We start from the raw sequence: 15,664 nt of genomic DNA on the forward strand, positions 1-15,664 counted from the left end.
ATGATCAGCTCTGGTGCACCCCAGGACACCTCAGCCAGTCACATGCCAAGAGAGGGGGGGACTCCCCTTTCCAGGGGCACTCACGTTGTATGCTATATAGATGGGTGCCCAAGAAGATATGGGGATGCAGGTCCTTCATGCCCCATAAGGCCACCACAAAGCTGTTCTTGGCCTAATAGTAAGGACACACTGTCCTGTCTCTGGATGAAGACAGGAGTCCATCCTTTCAGGAAAACACACTAAAACAGTGCCTCTCCTATTTCCAGATTTTTTGCACTGGGAAAAAGGACTGGAGTAGAGTCCCACCAGGGGCTGGCTAACTTTTGACTTTGCCAAGAAGCTCACTGACAGTAAGTACCATCTACTATCAACATCATTTCATTTATAAACGAAATTTAATTCTAATAATATGGGAATGACAGTGATAAATTACAAACAGATTTTGCTTTTTAAAAAGCTTTTGTTTTGAAATGTTTGCAAACATAAAAACATTGCAGGAATAGTACAATGAACTCCTATATGCCCTTCCCTCATATTTCCAAAGTACTAACATTTTGCCGTATTTGGTTTATTCTCTCTCTGTCTCTCTCTCTACACACACACACACACACACACACACACACACACAGAGAGAGAGAGAGAGAGAGAGAGAGAAAGTAGTCTCTATACAAATAAATTTATTACCTAAACTATTTAAAAGTAAGTTGCACATATGGCATCTCTTTTTTTTTTTTGACAGAGATCACAAGTAGGCAGAGAGGCAGGCAGAGAGAGGAGGAAGCAGGCTCCCTGCTAAGCAGAGAGCCCAATGTGGGGCTCCATTTCGGGACCCTGGGATCATGACCTAAGCCAAAAGTAGAAGCTTTAACCCACTGAGCCACCCAGGCGCCCACATATGGCTTCTCTTAACCTGAAACACTACAGTACTATTGTCAAAATCAGGAAATTTAATATCTTTGATACAGTACTATTATTGAATCTATGTACCTTCTTCAGATTTTGTCAGGTGTCCCAATAATGTCCCCCTCCCCCTGCTGCAGCAGCTCCCTCCTCCTCCTCCCCTGCTCCCTCCTTTCCTCCTCTTCCCTCTTCTCTACTTCTCCATTCCTCTCCCCCTCCCCCTTCTTTCTCTTCTTCCTTCTCCTCCTCCTCCGCCTCCTAAAAGCTATTGTTTTCTCTGGTCCAGGATCCTGTCTAGGATCACATACTGCATTTAGCTGTCATGTCTTTTTAGTCTCCTTCAATCTGGAACAATTCCTCAGTTTTTCTTTGTCTTTTATGACATTGACTTTTTAAAATTTTAAGTACAGGCCAGTTATTATGTAGAATATCCCTCAGTTGGAGTTTGACTGATGTTTCCTCATGATCTTATTCAGGCAGTGCATTTTTGCCAAGAATACCACAGAAGTGATGTGTCCTTTCTCAGTATATCACATCAAGAGGCACATGACATTGGTTTGTCCTATTTTGAGAAATGTTAATTTTGATCACTTGGTGAGAATGGTGGTGACTGTGTTTCTCCACTGTTAAATTACTATTTTTCCCTTTGGAATTGGTAAGTAATTTGTCAGGTGAATTAACAAGTCTTTGAAATGAAATAAAATTGGCTTTTTGGAAAACTCATTCCATAGTCCCTGTTTTCCTCGTTTGCTCATGTCTGTTGAAAATATCTTCAAATTGGCAGTGATCGGGGCACCTGTGTGGCTCAGTTAATTAAGCATCTGCCTTCAGCTCAGGTCCTGGGATCAAGCCCTATGTCGGGCTTCCTGCTCAGGGGAAAGCCTGCTTCTCCCTCTCCCTCTGCTGCTCCCCCTGCTTATGCTCTTTTTCTGTCTGTCTCTCTCTCTCTGTCAAATAAATAAATTTTTAAAAATATTAAAAACAAACAAAACAAGAAATCAACAGTGATCCATACACTGGCTCTTAAAAATCACTGCACAAGGATGCAAGCAAATTCTTTATCTAACAAATACTTGAGTACTATATAGGCCATGTACCTCAGAGGAAAGAATGGTTTACAAGCAGGACCAATAAATAATATGATCAAGTATGGCACACCTCTTTTATAGAAGGTCTCTGAACCTAACTTCAGATTTGCTGAAAACACAGGGGACAGAGGAACAGGCTGAACAACACAATGAGGAAGTAATCACTACATCCAGAATGTGGAACATTCTGTAAGAAAGCTGGCCTGGGGCGCCTGGGTGGCTCAGTTGGTTAAGTGTCTTCCTTAGGTCGTGGTCCCTGGGTCGTGGGATCAAGTCCCACATTGGGCTCTCTGCTCAGTGGGGAGCCTCCTTCTCCCTTGCACTCTGTCTACTGCTCCACCTGCTTGTGCTCTTTCTCTCTCTTTGTCTCATAAAAAAATAAATAAAACCTTAAAAAAAAAAAGAAAGCTGGCCCGCAATCTTCAAAAGGACAATGTCTTGGAAAAAGAAAGAAGAGACTAATCTGGATTAAACAATGCAACAATTCATGAGCTTGGATCGTACCTGATTTTTTTAAAAAAATACTGTAATTAGGGACAATTGGGGAAATCTTCATATAGACTAATATTAGATGATACTATGGAATTATTGTTGGTTTTATAGTTATGTAAGGGAATACCTTTATTTTAGGAGATGTATGCTAATGTGTTTAAGGGTAAAGGGGCATGATGATTGCAGTTTACTTTCAAAAGGTTCAGCAAGGGACACCGGATGGCTCAGTTGGAAGAACATGCAACTCTTGATCTCAGTGTTGTGAGTTCAGACCCCGCGTTGGGTGTAGAGATTGCTTAAATAAATAAAACTTAAAGAAGTATTTTTTAAACGATTTTATTTATTTATTTGAGAAAGAGAGAGCATGAGAGGAGAGAAGTCAGTGGGAGAAGCTGACTCCCTGCAGAGCAGGGAGCCTGATGTGGGACTCGATCTGGGGACTCCAGGATCATGACCTGAGCCAAAGGCAATCGCTTAACCAACTGAGCCACCCAGGTGCCCCTTAAATAAATAAAACTTAAAGGGGCACCTGGGTGGCTCAGATGGTTAAGTGTCTGCCTTCAGCTCAGATCATGTGACCTCCTGGTCCTGGGATAAAACTTTACAGAGGTCTTCCTGCTCAGTGGGAGGGGGAGGAGGTTCTGCTTCTGCTTCTCCCTCTGCCTCTCCCCAGCTCATGCTTTCTCTCCACCCACAGTTCGTCCTCTGTCTCTCTCCCTCAAATGAATAAATAAAATCTTTAAAATAAATAAGTGAAACCTTAAAAAAAGGTTCAGCAGAAACTCATGCATATATATATATATAGAGAGAGAGAGAGAGAGAGAGAAAGAGCAAAGTTGCAAAATGTTCAAAATTGTTAAAGTTTGAGAGAGAGTAGGGATGCTCATAGTACTATTTTTTTTATTTTGACAGACAGAGATCACAAGTAGGCAGAGAGGCAGGAAGGGGGCGGGGGAGGGGGGGAAGCAAGCTCTCTGCTGAGCAGAGAGCTTGATGCGGGACTCGATCTGGGACTTGATCCTAGAACCCTGAGATCATGACCTGAGCCGAAGGCAGAGGCTTTAACCCACTGAGCCACCCAGGCACCCTCATAGTACTATTCTTTTAAACTTCTCTGTGATATTGGATTTTTGAAAATCAAAGATTGGAAGGAAAAATATATAGTTGTAATTGTGATTAATAAAAATAAAACTCCCTTTAAACTGTTCCTGAATTTATGGTGTGCCCAGGTGGCTCATTGGGTTGAGCATCTGACTCTTGATTTCGGCTCAGGTCATGATCTCAGGCTTCTGGGATTGAGCACTGCATAGGGTTCCACACCCAGTAGGGAGTCTGCTTGTTTCCCTCTCCCTCTGCCCCTTGCCCCGCTCATGCTTTCTCTCTAAAACAAAATAAGTCTTAAAAAAAAAAATGAAGTGTTGCTGAATTTACAGTATTTTTTTATTATTGTAAGTTTTCTCTACTAGTTTTTCCTCACTGTTACATGTGGAGAAGTTTCTCCATTTTTTTTATATTTCAAAAGGCTCCTAATTCAGCCTAACTGGAAAGTATATGAGACATCCTACAAAGTTCATATCAGTTTTAACTTGAGTATTTATCCAAGAAAATAACCATGCACTTCTGTAAAGATTCAGCAACAGATTCAGTCATCCCAGTGTAACAATACGTTAGTGAAGAAATTGCATATAATTTAAATGCGCAACTCTTTATTGCTGGTTAAATAAACTATGGCCCAACCACCTAAAGAAAGGAATATGGCATGGGCATTGAAAATGTTGTGAGATCAACCAGGTGCTGACAATTGTTGAGGCTGGATGACTTGTGTATAGGAGCCCATTATTTTTCCTTAATTAAAAAAAAAATTGCAGAACAATGTTTAACAAGTGGAAGGATACTGGCACAGTATATTAGCTTATGGAAAAAATAGTATGTACTGTCTAATCCTACTTTTGTTTAAAAAAAAAAAAAAGACTAGGAAAATATACATCCAAGTGCCCAACCTTTGTTATCTTTCCTGGTTGGGCTGACAGTTTTTATTTTCTCTTATTTCAACTTTCTAAAATTTATTGAGCGAGCATGAGTTACTTCTATATTAAGAAAGGACAATAAAAATGATGTTTGAAAGAACGTTACTGAATTACCGGAATGTTTTCTTCTGCCTAGTATGACCGAGCCCTACTGGGGGTCCTCAGGGCCTCAACCAGATGTGGTACCGTCCCCGGCCACAAGGTGGCAGTGCTGCTCGCTGAGGGGTCCTGGGAAAGGGGGGCCCACAAAGTGTCTTCTGCCACCCCCCACCTCCATTCCCCTCTTACCATGAAAACACAGAAGCACTCCCTGGGGGGTGGGGGAAGACAGCCTGGTGTATACAGGGGCTCCTACCCTCTCTGAACCTAGGTTAGGTGTGCAAACAGTGCCAGCCCTGAAGATGGCAGGTGGGAAACGTTCCTTTCCTTGGGGATACTGGGCGGAGAAGCCTTCCACCGCAAACAGTTGTCTAGTTGTTTCTGGATGTGGCAGAGCCGCCAGATTGAGAGAGAGAGAGATCGGGAATGTGTTAAGGATGTATTCTGCATGTTTTACGGATTGTGTCACTTTTCTTGTTCATGTGAGTGTGTGTTAATATTTAGAACATGTTCTTTTATTTCAAAACAATATGGATAGAACGTTGAAGAAAACATAATATTTACTTCATATCCAATTCTATCGGTATTTTCTTCTGCTTTTCAGTCCACACATTGTTCATCATCATATTGGAAATTCTTGCTATACTTTCCTTTGAAGCAGGATCAATGCACCATAGAGATATAATTTCAGCAAATAACTTAACCAATATGAAGTGTATTGAATAATGGTATCCTTTTGTGTTGTGCTCTGTGGGCTTCTAAAAAAAAAAAGTGCTTTATCTACAAAACAGTAATGTAGCTGTATTTATAAAATTGTTTCCCAATTAAGAAAGTGTCTAATAATTTATAAAAGTGGACATTTGCACAATGTTTTTTTATAATTCATCTAGTGGCTTAAAGTATAAAAATGAATGTTTTTAGTACCTTCACGGAGTTCTGCAACCATCACAATCAATTTTAGCACTCATTATACTGCTGTCTCCATTAGCACTCAGTCCCCATTTCCCCCACATTCCCTCCCCAAGATCTCAGCAAGCGCTAATCTGCTGTCTCTATAATTTTACCTGCTCCAGACATTTCATATAAATGGAATCATATAACATATGTTCTTTAGTGACTGACTTGACATGTTTTCAAGATTCATCCATGTTGGGGCACCTTGGTGGCTCAGTCAGTTAAGTATCTGCCTTTGGCTCAGGTCATGATCTCTGGGTCCTGGGATCAATCCCTGCATCAGGCTCCTTACTCAATGGGGAGTCTACTTCTCCCTCTCCCTTTGCTGCTTCCCTTACTTGTGCTCTCTCTCTCTCTGTCAAATAAATAAATAAAGTTCTTTTAAAAAAAAAAAAGATTCATCCATGTAGTCACATAACCAGTAATTAAGTCCTTTTTATTGCCAAATAATATTCCATAGTATGAAATTTTACTTGACTGTTAATTGATGAATATTTGGGTTGTTTACACCTTTTGGCTATTAAGCCAAGCACTTGTTGTTATCTGTCTTTTTGTTCATAGTCATTCTACTAGGGTGAAGTGGTATTTCATTGTGGTTTGATTTGCATTTCTGTGATGGCTAGGGGCCATTTGCATATCTTTGGTGAAACGCCTGTTCAGATCCTTAGCTTATTCTTTAGTTGGATTATTTGTCATTTTAATACTGGAATGTAAGAGTTCTTTATATATATTAGATACAAGCCACTTATCAGACTTCTGATATACAATGATTTTATCTCATTCTCTAGACTGTCTTTTTACTTTCCTGATAGTGCTGTTTTTCTTTTTTTAAGTATTAGGCTTTTTTTTTTTTTTTTTTTAGATTTTATTTATTTATTTAACAGAGAGATGGAGTAGAGCAATAGAAGGAGCTGGAGAAGCAGACTCCCCACTGAGCAGGGAGCCCGATGCAGGGCTCCAACCCAGGACTCCAGGATCCCAAAGTGCAAAAGTTTTTAATTTTGATGAAGTTCAGTTTATCTTCTGTGTTCTTCTGTTCTTCTGTTCTTCTGTGTTTTGTCCACAACAAGGTCAGAGATTTCTTCCTGTATTTCTTACAAGAAATATATAGTGTTTAAGGTGTGAGGTGGGAGTCCACTTCATCCTTTGTAACCCAGTTGTCCCAGTGACATTTGTTGAAAAGGTTGTTCTTTCCTTAGTGAGTTGTCTTGGCACCCTTGCTGAAAATCAACTGATTATAAATGTAAAGGTTTACTTCTGGATTCTTTTTTTTTTTTTTAAGATTTTATTTATTTATTTGACAGAGAACACAAGTAGGCAGAGAGGCAGTAAGAGGGGGGGGGGGGAAGCAGGCTCCCTGCTGAGCAGAGAGCCTGATGAGGGGCTCAATCCCAAGATCCTGGGATCATGACCTGAGCCGAAGGCAGAGGCTTTAACCCACTGAGCTACCCAAGTGCCCCTACTTCTGGATTCTTAATTCTATCTATTACTCGATGTCTATCCTTATACCAGCACCACTCTGTCTTGATTACTATGAATTTTATAGTAGGTTTTGAAATCATAAAGCATGAGTCCTCCAACTTTGTTATTTTTCAAGATTGTTTTGGCAACACTGGGACCCCAGAATTTCCATATGAATCTCAGAATCAGCCTTTCAATTTCTATTAAAAAAATTCAGCTGGGATTTTGATGTTGGTTATGTTGAATCTATAGATTGATTTGAGGAGCATTGGCATCTTAACCATATTAAGTCTTTTCATCCATGAACATAGGGTGTCATCTATTAATTAAGTGAATGTCTGATTTTTATTTTATTTTTACTAGGCAGGAAGCTAAAATATCAGTTGGTTCTAGATCAGTTTCAAATATTTAGGTACCTTGAGTAAAGCCTCCTAAGTATATGGGTGTCACTTGGCATAGCTTGAGGATATCAGACCCTCCCTGTGCAGAACAGTTGGGAAGAAGAACTTGGGATTGCTACCACAAATGCTGGTTTTCTTCTTTAAGAAAGCTTGGGTAAGGCTTCTCCTCGGAACTTACTTTCCTTACTTGTAAAAAAAGGAAACAGCCATGATTACTTCAATCACTTCAGTAAAAAATTACTGGGTGAATTTTTTTAAATATAGTATACAAATAGACAAAAGAAGCCACCTGGGTGGCTCAGTGGGTTAAGCCTCACCTTCGGTTTGGGTCATGATCTCAGAGTCCTGGCCTCAGCGGGGAGCCTGCTTCCCCCTTTCTCTCTGCCTGCCTCTCCACCTACTTGTGATCTCTGTCAAATAAATAAAATCTTTTTTAAAAATAGACAAAAGGGGATGCCTGGGTGGCTCAGTGGGTTAAGCCGCTGCCTTCAGCTCAGGTCCTGATCCCAGGGTCCTGGGATTGAGTCCCACATCAGGCTACTTGCTCAGCGGGGAGCCTTTTTCTCTCTCTGCCTCTGCCTGCCACTCTGCTTGCTTGTGTGTGCGCACCTTCTCTCTCTGATAAATAAATAAAAATTAAAAAAAAAAAAGACAAGATTTGAACAGATACTTCATTAAAGAAGATATATAGGGATACCTGGGTGGCTCAATCAGTTAAGCATCTGACTTTATCTCAGGTCATAATCCCAGGCTTTTAGGGTCACCCATGTTGGGTCCCCCACTCAGCAGGGAATCTGCATGTCCCTCTCCTTCTGCCCCTCCCTTGTCCCCCCCTCCCCGGCTCATGCAAGCTCTATTTTTCGCTCTCTCTTGCAAAGAAATAAATGAAATCTTTAAAAAAGAAGATAAATAAAAATGGCTAGTAAACAAATGTAGATATGCCCAATATCATTAGCCATTAGCAAACATGCAAATTAATATGATAGACAGTGATAGGAGCACCTGCATGGCTCAGATGGTTAAGCATCTGCCTTCAGCTCAGGTCGTAAACCTGGGGTCCTGGGATTGAGCCCCACATTGGTCTTCCTGCTTAATGGGGAGCCTGCTTCTCCCTCTCCCTCTGCTGTTCCCCTGGCTTGTGCTCTCTCACTCTCTCTGTCAAATAAATAAATAAAATCTTAAAAAAAAAAAAAAAAAAAGACCATGATAAGATACACACCCACCAGCATGGCTAAAACTTCAAAGACTGACAATAACAGGTACTGGTGAAGATATGAAGCAAATAAACTCTCTTTCACTGCTGGTAGTAGTATTAAATGGCACAACTGCTTTGGAGAACAGATTAGCCTGCCTGCCTGCCTTCCTTCCTAAAAAGATTTTAAGTAGGGGTGCCTAGGTGGCTCAGTTAGTTAAATGTCTGCCTTCAGCTCAGGTCAAGGTCCTGGGCTTGTGGAATCGAGTCCCATGTCAGGTTTCCTGTCAGCAAGGAATCTGCTTCTCCCTCTTCCTCTGCCCCTTTCCCCTGCTTGTGCTCTTTCTCTCCCTCTCTCTCTTTGCTTTCTCTTTCAAGTAAATAAAATGTTAAAAAAAATTTTTTTTAAAGATTTTAAGTAATCTCTACACTCAGCAGGGGGCTCGAACTCACAACTTGGAGATCAAGAATCTCGTGTTCCTCCGACTGAGCCAGCCAGCCTCCCCAGATCTGTAGTTCTTTATAAAGTCAGCATACATGGGCGCCTGGGTGGCTCAGTGGGTTAAGCCGCTGCCTTCGGCTCAGGTCATGATCTCAGGGTCCTGGGATCGAGTCCCGCATCGGGCTCTCTGCTCAGCAGGGAGCCTGCTTCCTCCTCTCTCTCTGCCTGCCTCTCTGCCTACTTGTGATCTCTCTCTGTCAAATAAATAAATAAAATCTTTAAAAAAAAAAAAAGTCAGCATACATAACATAACAGAAATTCCACTCTGTGCTATTTACCCAAGAAAAAGGAAAATATATATCCACAGAAAGATTTGTGCTTGAATGTTGTTTATAGCAGTTTTATTTGTAATAAGCAAAAATCAGAAACAACCCAGGGGCACCTGGGTGACTCAGTCATTAAACATCTGCCTTCAGCTTGGGTCTTGATCCCAGGGTCCTGGGATCAAGCCCCACGTCAGGCTCCCACTTAGCAGGATGCCTACTTCTCCCTATCCCACTCCCCCTGCTTGTGTTCCTTCTCTCACTGTCTCTCTGTCAAATAAATAAATAGAATCTTAAAAAAAAAATCAGAAACAACACAATATCCGTTGACTGGAGAATAGGTAAATAAATTGCAACACAGTCAATACAAATTAAAGATAAGTTAATAATTTAAAGAAACAGGGGTGCCTTGGTGGCTCAGTGGGTTAAAGCCTCTGCCTTTAGCTCAGATCATTATCCCAGGGTCCTGGGATTGAGCCCCCCATCTGGCTCTCTGCTCAGCAGGGAGCCTGCTTCCTCCTCCCCTCTGCCTGCCTCTCTGCCTCCTTGTGATCTCTGCCTGTCAAATAAATAAATAAAATCTTTAAAAGAAAAAATAAATAAGTCCACACTCAAGAGGTGGCTATTACAAGAGCTTCAGGCATCTCTGTAACTTCTCTGTCTCAGGCACTTTACTGATTATCATAATGAATATTAGAAATGGGTTTTCAGGGATGCCTGGGTGGCTCAGTTGGTTAAGCAGCTGCCTTCGGCTCAGGTCATGATCCCAGCGTCCTGGGATCGAGTCCCACATCGGGCTCCTTGCTCAGCAGGGAGCCTGCTTCTCCCTCTGCCTCTGCCTGCCATTCTGTCTGCCTGTGCTCGCTCTCTCCCCCTCTCTCTCTCTGATAAATAAATAAAATCTTTAAAAAAAAAAAAAAAGAAATGGGTTTTCATTAAAAACTTAAAAAGACCATAAGGATTTATAATCAATAAATTAGTAAATGGCTCTCTCTGTATTGTTCTAAGAATCTAATGCAATAACATATGTGCAAGTAGAGGTTTTTCTTTAATTTTTAAAAATATCTTATTTATTTATCAGATAGAGAGAGGGAGAGAGAGCGAGCACAGGCAGGCAGAATGGCAGGCAGAGGCAGAGGGAGAAGCAGGCTCCCTGCCGAGTAAGGAGCCCCATGTGGGACTCCATCCCAGGACGCTGGGATCATGACCTGAGCCAAAGGCAGCTGCTTAACCAACTGAGCCACCCAGGTGCCCGCAAGTAGAGTTTTGATGGGCTTTACAAGTTAAGTCTTGGCTTGTTAAGTCTGAGATCTACCCCCCCCCCCAGGCTTCCAGATTTCCAGCCCCCTTACAATCCTGACCCAAAGTCCTGAGAGGTCCCTCTGGCTGTCCCCTGCCAAGGTCTTGCCTTGCTAATGGTTACCTCTAGGCCTCACCTTCTGAAGGGCCTTGATCCCATGGAGCATGGTAGGGAAACCCTTAGGCTCTGCCTTGCCTCTGAGTGCCCGGATGGAATTGGAGTTGACCTCTATCTCTTCACCCTTACCTGTGGCCCCAGCATGCTTTTTGCTTTGGCCTGGAGTTTGTAAGCAGGCAGGACAGCTGCCCTGCACTCACACAACCCTTCTTGTGGACTGGCTGTTTGTGTGCCCCTTCAAATTCATGTATGGAAGCCCTAATCCCATGATGGGATGGTATTTGGAGGTGGGGCCTTGGCCAGGCAATTGGGCTGGGATGAGGTCATGAAGATGAGGACCCTCATGGTCAAATTCATGTCTTTGTGAGAAGACAGAGAGACCAGAATGTGCTCACCTTCCCCTAGCCACCACCACCAGGTGAGGACACGGCAAGAAGGTAACTACTCACAAGGCAGGACTAGGACCCTCACCAAGACCCCAGCCATATGGACAACCTGATCTTAGACTGCCCAGCCTCCAAACCTAGGAGAGATACCTGTTGTTTAAGCTGCCCAGCCTGTTGTAATTTGTGAAAGCAGCCTGAGCAGACTAAGACAAACATCATCCTGGCAGATAGGAAATGAACTGTGACCCTTCTTCTACAAGTCTCAACTCCCTTATGTCTCCAAATTTAGACAAATTCCTCCTGAATATTTCAAAGCCACCACCAAAGGCCCGCCCCGCCTTTTCAGGCCCCTGTAACCAACCCTCCTGCTCTCCAGTGACCTCTAACCTACACCCAAATGTTCCTCTGACCTCACCCTAGTGCCACTGGGATTTCACATGGTCATCCAGGCTGACCTGCCTGCTCCTTGTCTCTCCCTGAACTTTGAGCATAGAGACCTGAGACCCAGATTCAGCTACTGGAGCATGACCCCTGCTTAGGGCATATGTTCGCCAAACCTTAAAAGCCACCCACCCACAATGTCTGGCCCACCCAAGACCCAGGCTCCTGGGGGTTCATACTCTGGTGTCTCTCCTTAGGTATAAATAAAACAGCATCCTAAATAATTGTCTTGTCCTGAGCTTTTTTCACCTGAAGTTACTTTGAGCAGTGGTTGGGAGTGGCTGGGCTTCCCTGTTCTTTCCCACCGAGAGAGCAGAACGGAAGATTCCAGCAACAACGATTCCCGTGAGCTGTGTGATGTGTATGCCCGGGCTGGCCACTGCGACCTCCGCTCCCCTCACGGGGGCTGTGTAGACCAGAGCCGAGGAAAGTTAAAGCTTCCCAGACCAAGGGATAAACACCGTTGACAGTGGCCCTGTCCTTAGAACAACTTTTTTTTTTTTTTAAGATTTTATTTATTTATTTGACAGACAGAGATCATAAGTAGGCAGAGAGGCAGGCAGAGAGAGAGGAAGGGAAGGAGGCTCCCTGCTAAGCAGAGAGCCCGATGCGGGGCTCGATCCCAGCACCCTGGGATCATGACCTGAGCCAACAGCAGAGGCTTTAACCCACTGAGCCACCCAGCCGCCCCTAGAACAACGTTTTTTAGGCAGATGGAAATATAAGGACTTATTTCTGAGTGTGTTAGGTCATAATATTTTTTTCTTTTAAACAGACTGGGATCATATTCTTTCAATTCAGTAAGTATTCTTTGATGACCTACTCTATGCTGGGCACTTTGAGATCACTGAAAAATAATTTGGCAATTTGTAGTTTTTTGCTTAGAAGCATAAAATCTTTCCATGTCAATACATAATGATCTGTCATTATTTTTTCCATCATTGTAAAACTTTAGCACGGTTAGCACTTTAATGCATTTTCTGCTCTGATAAATATGGAATTGATCACAGTACCTCCAACTATTTCTAACACCATTATTGGGTGGGATGCAATGAAAAGATTTCCTAAGTCTAGGGAAGTAGGCAAAAGCAGGGTTATGAATTTAAGTCATAGAATCTTCCTCCCCAATGGGTTAAAACATTTTTCAGTTTTACTTTCTACAGTGGATCTGTAAAAAGTATTAGATTGGTACAATTATTTTTGATCTACGTGTTAGTGATAGCTGATACTAAAAGGAATTTGTTGGGCTTGAGAGACAACATGTGGGAGGTGAGACAGGGCTTAAGAAGATAGGCCCTGAGCACCTAGGACATTGGGGGTCATGCCAAGAGTCATGAAAGTCATTGTGGGATTTTAAGCAGGAGCCAGATTAGAATTCTATTTTTTCCAGTTTTATTGATATAGAATTGATATATAACATGGTATTATGTTTAAAGTATACAGTGTAATGATTTGATATAGATATAGATATATATATTGTGAAATGATTACCATGTTTAGTTAACACCCATCACTTCACATTGTTACAACTTTTTTATGTGTGTGATGAGAACTTTTAAAGATTTCTTCTCTGAACAACTTTCAAATAAATAACACAGTATTGTTAACTGTAGTCACCATGCTGTACCTTACTTATTTATGTTATAACTGGATGTTTGTGCCTTTTGACCCCCCTTTCTCCATTTCCCTCACTCCCTACCCACTGGCTCTGGCAACCACCAATCTGTTTTCTATTTCTGTGAGTTTGTTATTTTAGATCCCATATATAAGTGAGATGATCCAGTTTTTGTCTTCCTTTCTGGCTTATTTTGCTTAGCGTAATATCTTCAAGGTCCATTCATGTTGTTGCAAATGACAAGATTTCCTTCTTTTTTGTGGCTGAATAATATTCCACTGTATAGATAAATATCACCATTTTTTATCCGTTCACCTGTTGATGGACATTTAGGTTGTTTCTTTGTCTTGGCTATTATAAATAACATTGCAATGAAAATGGTGGTGTGGGGGTGCTTGGGTGACTCAGTCAGTTAAGTGTTTGACTTAATTTTGGCTCAAGTCGTGAGATCAAACCCCAAGTCAGGGTCCGCTCTCAAAGGGGAGTCTGCTTCAGTCTCTCTCCCCCTCTGGCCCTCCCCGCCACACTCACTCACTCTGTCTCTCTCTCTCTCATAAATAAATAAATCTTTATTTTTTAAAAGATTTATTTATTTATTTATTTGACAGAGAGACAGCGAGAGAGGGAATACAAGCAGAGGGAGTGGGAGGAGGAGAAGAAGGCTTCCCTTCAGTGCAGGCAGCCTGACATGGGTCTCAGTCCCAGGACTTTGGGATCATGACCTGAGACAAAGGCAGATGCCCAACAACTGAGCCACCCGAGCCCCCCTAAATAAATCTTTTTAAAAAAAGGAAAATGGGGGATGCCTGGGTGGCTCAGTTGGTTAAACAGCTGCCTTCAGCTCAGGTCATGATCCCAGCATCCTGGGATTGAGTCCCACATCGGGCTCCTTCTCCCTCTGTCTCTGCCTGACATTCTGTCTGCCTGTGCTCGCTCTCTCTTCCTCTCTCTCTCTGACAAATTTAAAAATCTTAAAAAAAAAAAAAAAAAAGGAAAATGGGGGTATAGATGGTGCAGATAACTTTTGGAGATAGTGATTCTGTTTCCTCTGGATATATAAATACCCAGAAATGGAATTGTTGGGTCATATGGCAGTTCTATTTTTAATTTTTTGAGGAAACTCCGTCCTGTTTTCCATAGTGGCTGCACCCATTTGCATTCCCCGCAACAGTGCAAGAGGGTTCCCTTTGCTCTACATCCTCTCCCACACTTGTTATCTCTTGTCTTTTGAATGACAGCCATTCTAACAGGTGTAAGATATCTTACTGTGGTTTTGATTTGCATTTCCCTGATGATTAGTGATAGCAAGCACCTGTTGGGGGCTCACTTTTCATGTACCTGTTGGACATTTGTATGTCTGTTTTGGAAAAATGTTGATTCAGTTCCTCTGCTGATTTTATGATCAGATTGTTTATTATTTGCTAGTAAGTTGTATTTCTTTCTTTATTTTGGGTATTAACCCCTTATCAGATATATGATTTGCAAATATTTTCTCCCACTCTGTAGGTTGCCTTTTCATTTTGTGGATGGTTTCCTCTGCTCTGCAGAAGCCTTTTAGTTTGATGTAGTCGCTCTTGTCTATTTTTGCTGTTGTTGCTTTTGCATTCAGGGTCATATTCAAAAAATCATCGCCAAGACTGATGTCAAAGAGCTTACTGCCTATGTTTTCTTCCAGGAGTTGTATGATTTTAGATCTTATGTTAAAGTCTTTAATCTATTTTGAGTTGATTTTTGTGTATAGTGTAAGAAAGTGGTCCAGGTTCATTCCTCTGCATGTTGCTGTCCAGTTTTCCCAACACCATTTATTGAAAAGACTGTGCTTTCCCCATTACATATTCTTGCTTCCTTTTGTCATAAACTAATTGCCTGTATGTGCATGGGTTTATCTGTGGACTCTCTATTCCGTTACACTAATCTATGGGTCTGTTTTTATGTCAATACCAGACTGTTTTGATTACTATCACTTTGTAATGTAGTTTAAAATCAGGGAGTGTGATTCTTCCAGCTCTGTTCTTCTTTCTCAAGATTTCTTTGGCTATTTGGGGTCTTTTGTGGTTCCTACAAATTTCAGGATTTTTTTATTTCCATGAAAAATGCCATTGAAATTTTGACAGGGACTGCGTTGAATCTGTAGATTGCTTTGGGATCTGTCATTATTTTTACAGCTGCATGGTACCCCAAGCACAGCTGCATCATAACTCCACACTTTCTAGTTCCCTAATTTTAGATATTCAGATTGCATCAATATACATCTCTATTATAAATAGTGTTACAATGAGTACTTTTGTCATATGACCTTGTGCACATTTGTGAATATTTCTGATGGACTCCGACGAGAACTGCTTAATTAAAGAGAATGTGCTGAATATTTCTCACTATTGTTCCCAGACAACAAGTTTGTTTTCATTTTTTCTCCTACCACTAGT

General features: G+C 41.7%; 1 long non-coding RNA gene across 1 annotated transcript in view; it reads left to right on the forward strand.

Moving 5' to 3' along the window:
• The first annotated feature begins 270 nt into the window (after positions 1-270).
• LOC131999635 (uncharacterized) overlaps positions 271-15,664 on the forward strand; it is a 41,421-nt gene continuing 26,027 nt past the window's right edge. The window contains exon 1 of the long non-coding RNA XR_009399081.1: positions 271-350. This is a non-coding gene — a long non-coding RNA (uncharacterized LOC131999635). The remainder of the gene's footprint in view (positions 351-15,664) is intronic.

Source organism: Mustela nigripes, chromosome 13, assembly GCF_022355385.1.
Source record: "Mustela nigripes isolate SB6536 chromosome 13, MUSNIG.SB6536, whole genome shotgun sequence".
NCBI classification, from domain to species: Eukaryota; Metazoa; Chordata; class Mammalia; order Carnivora; family Mustelidae; genus Mustela; species Mustela nigripes.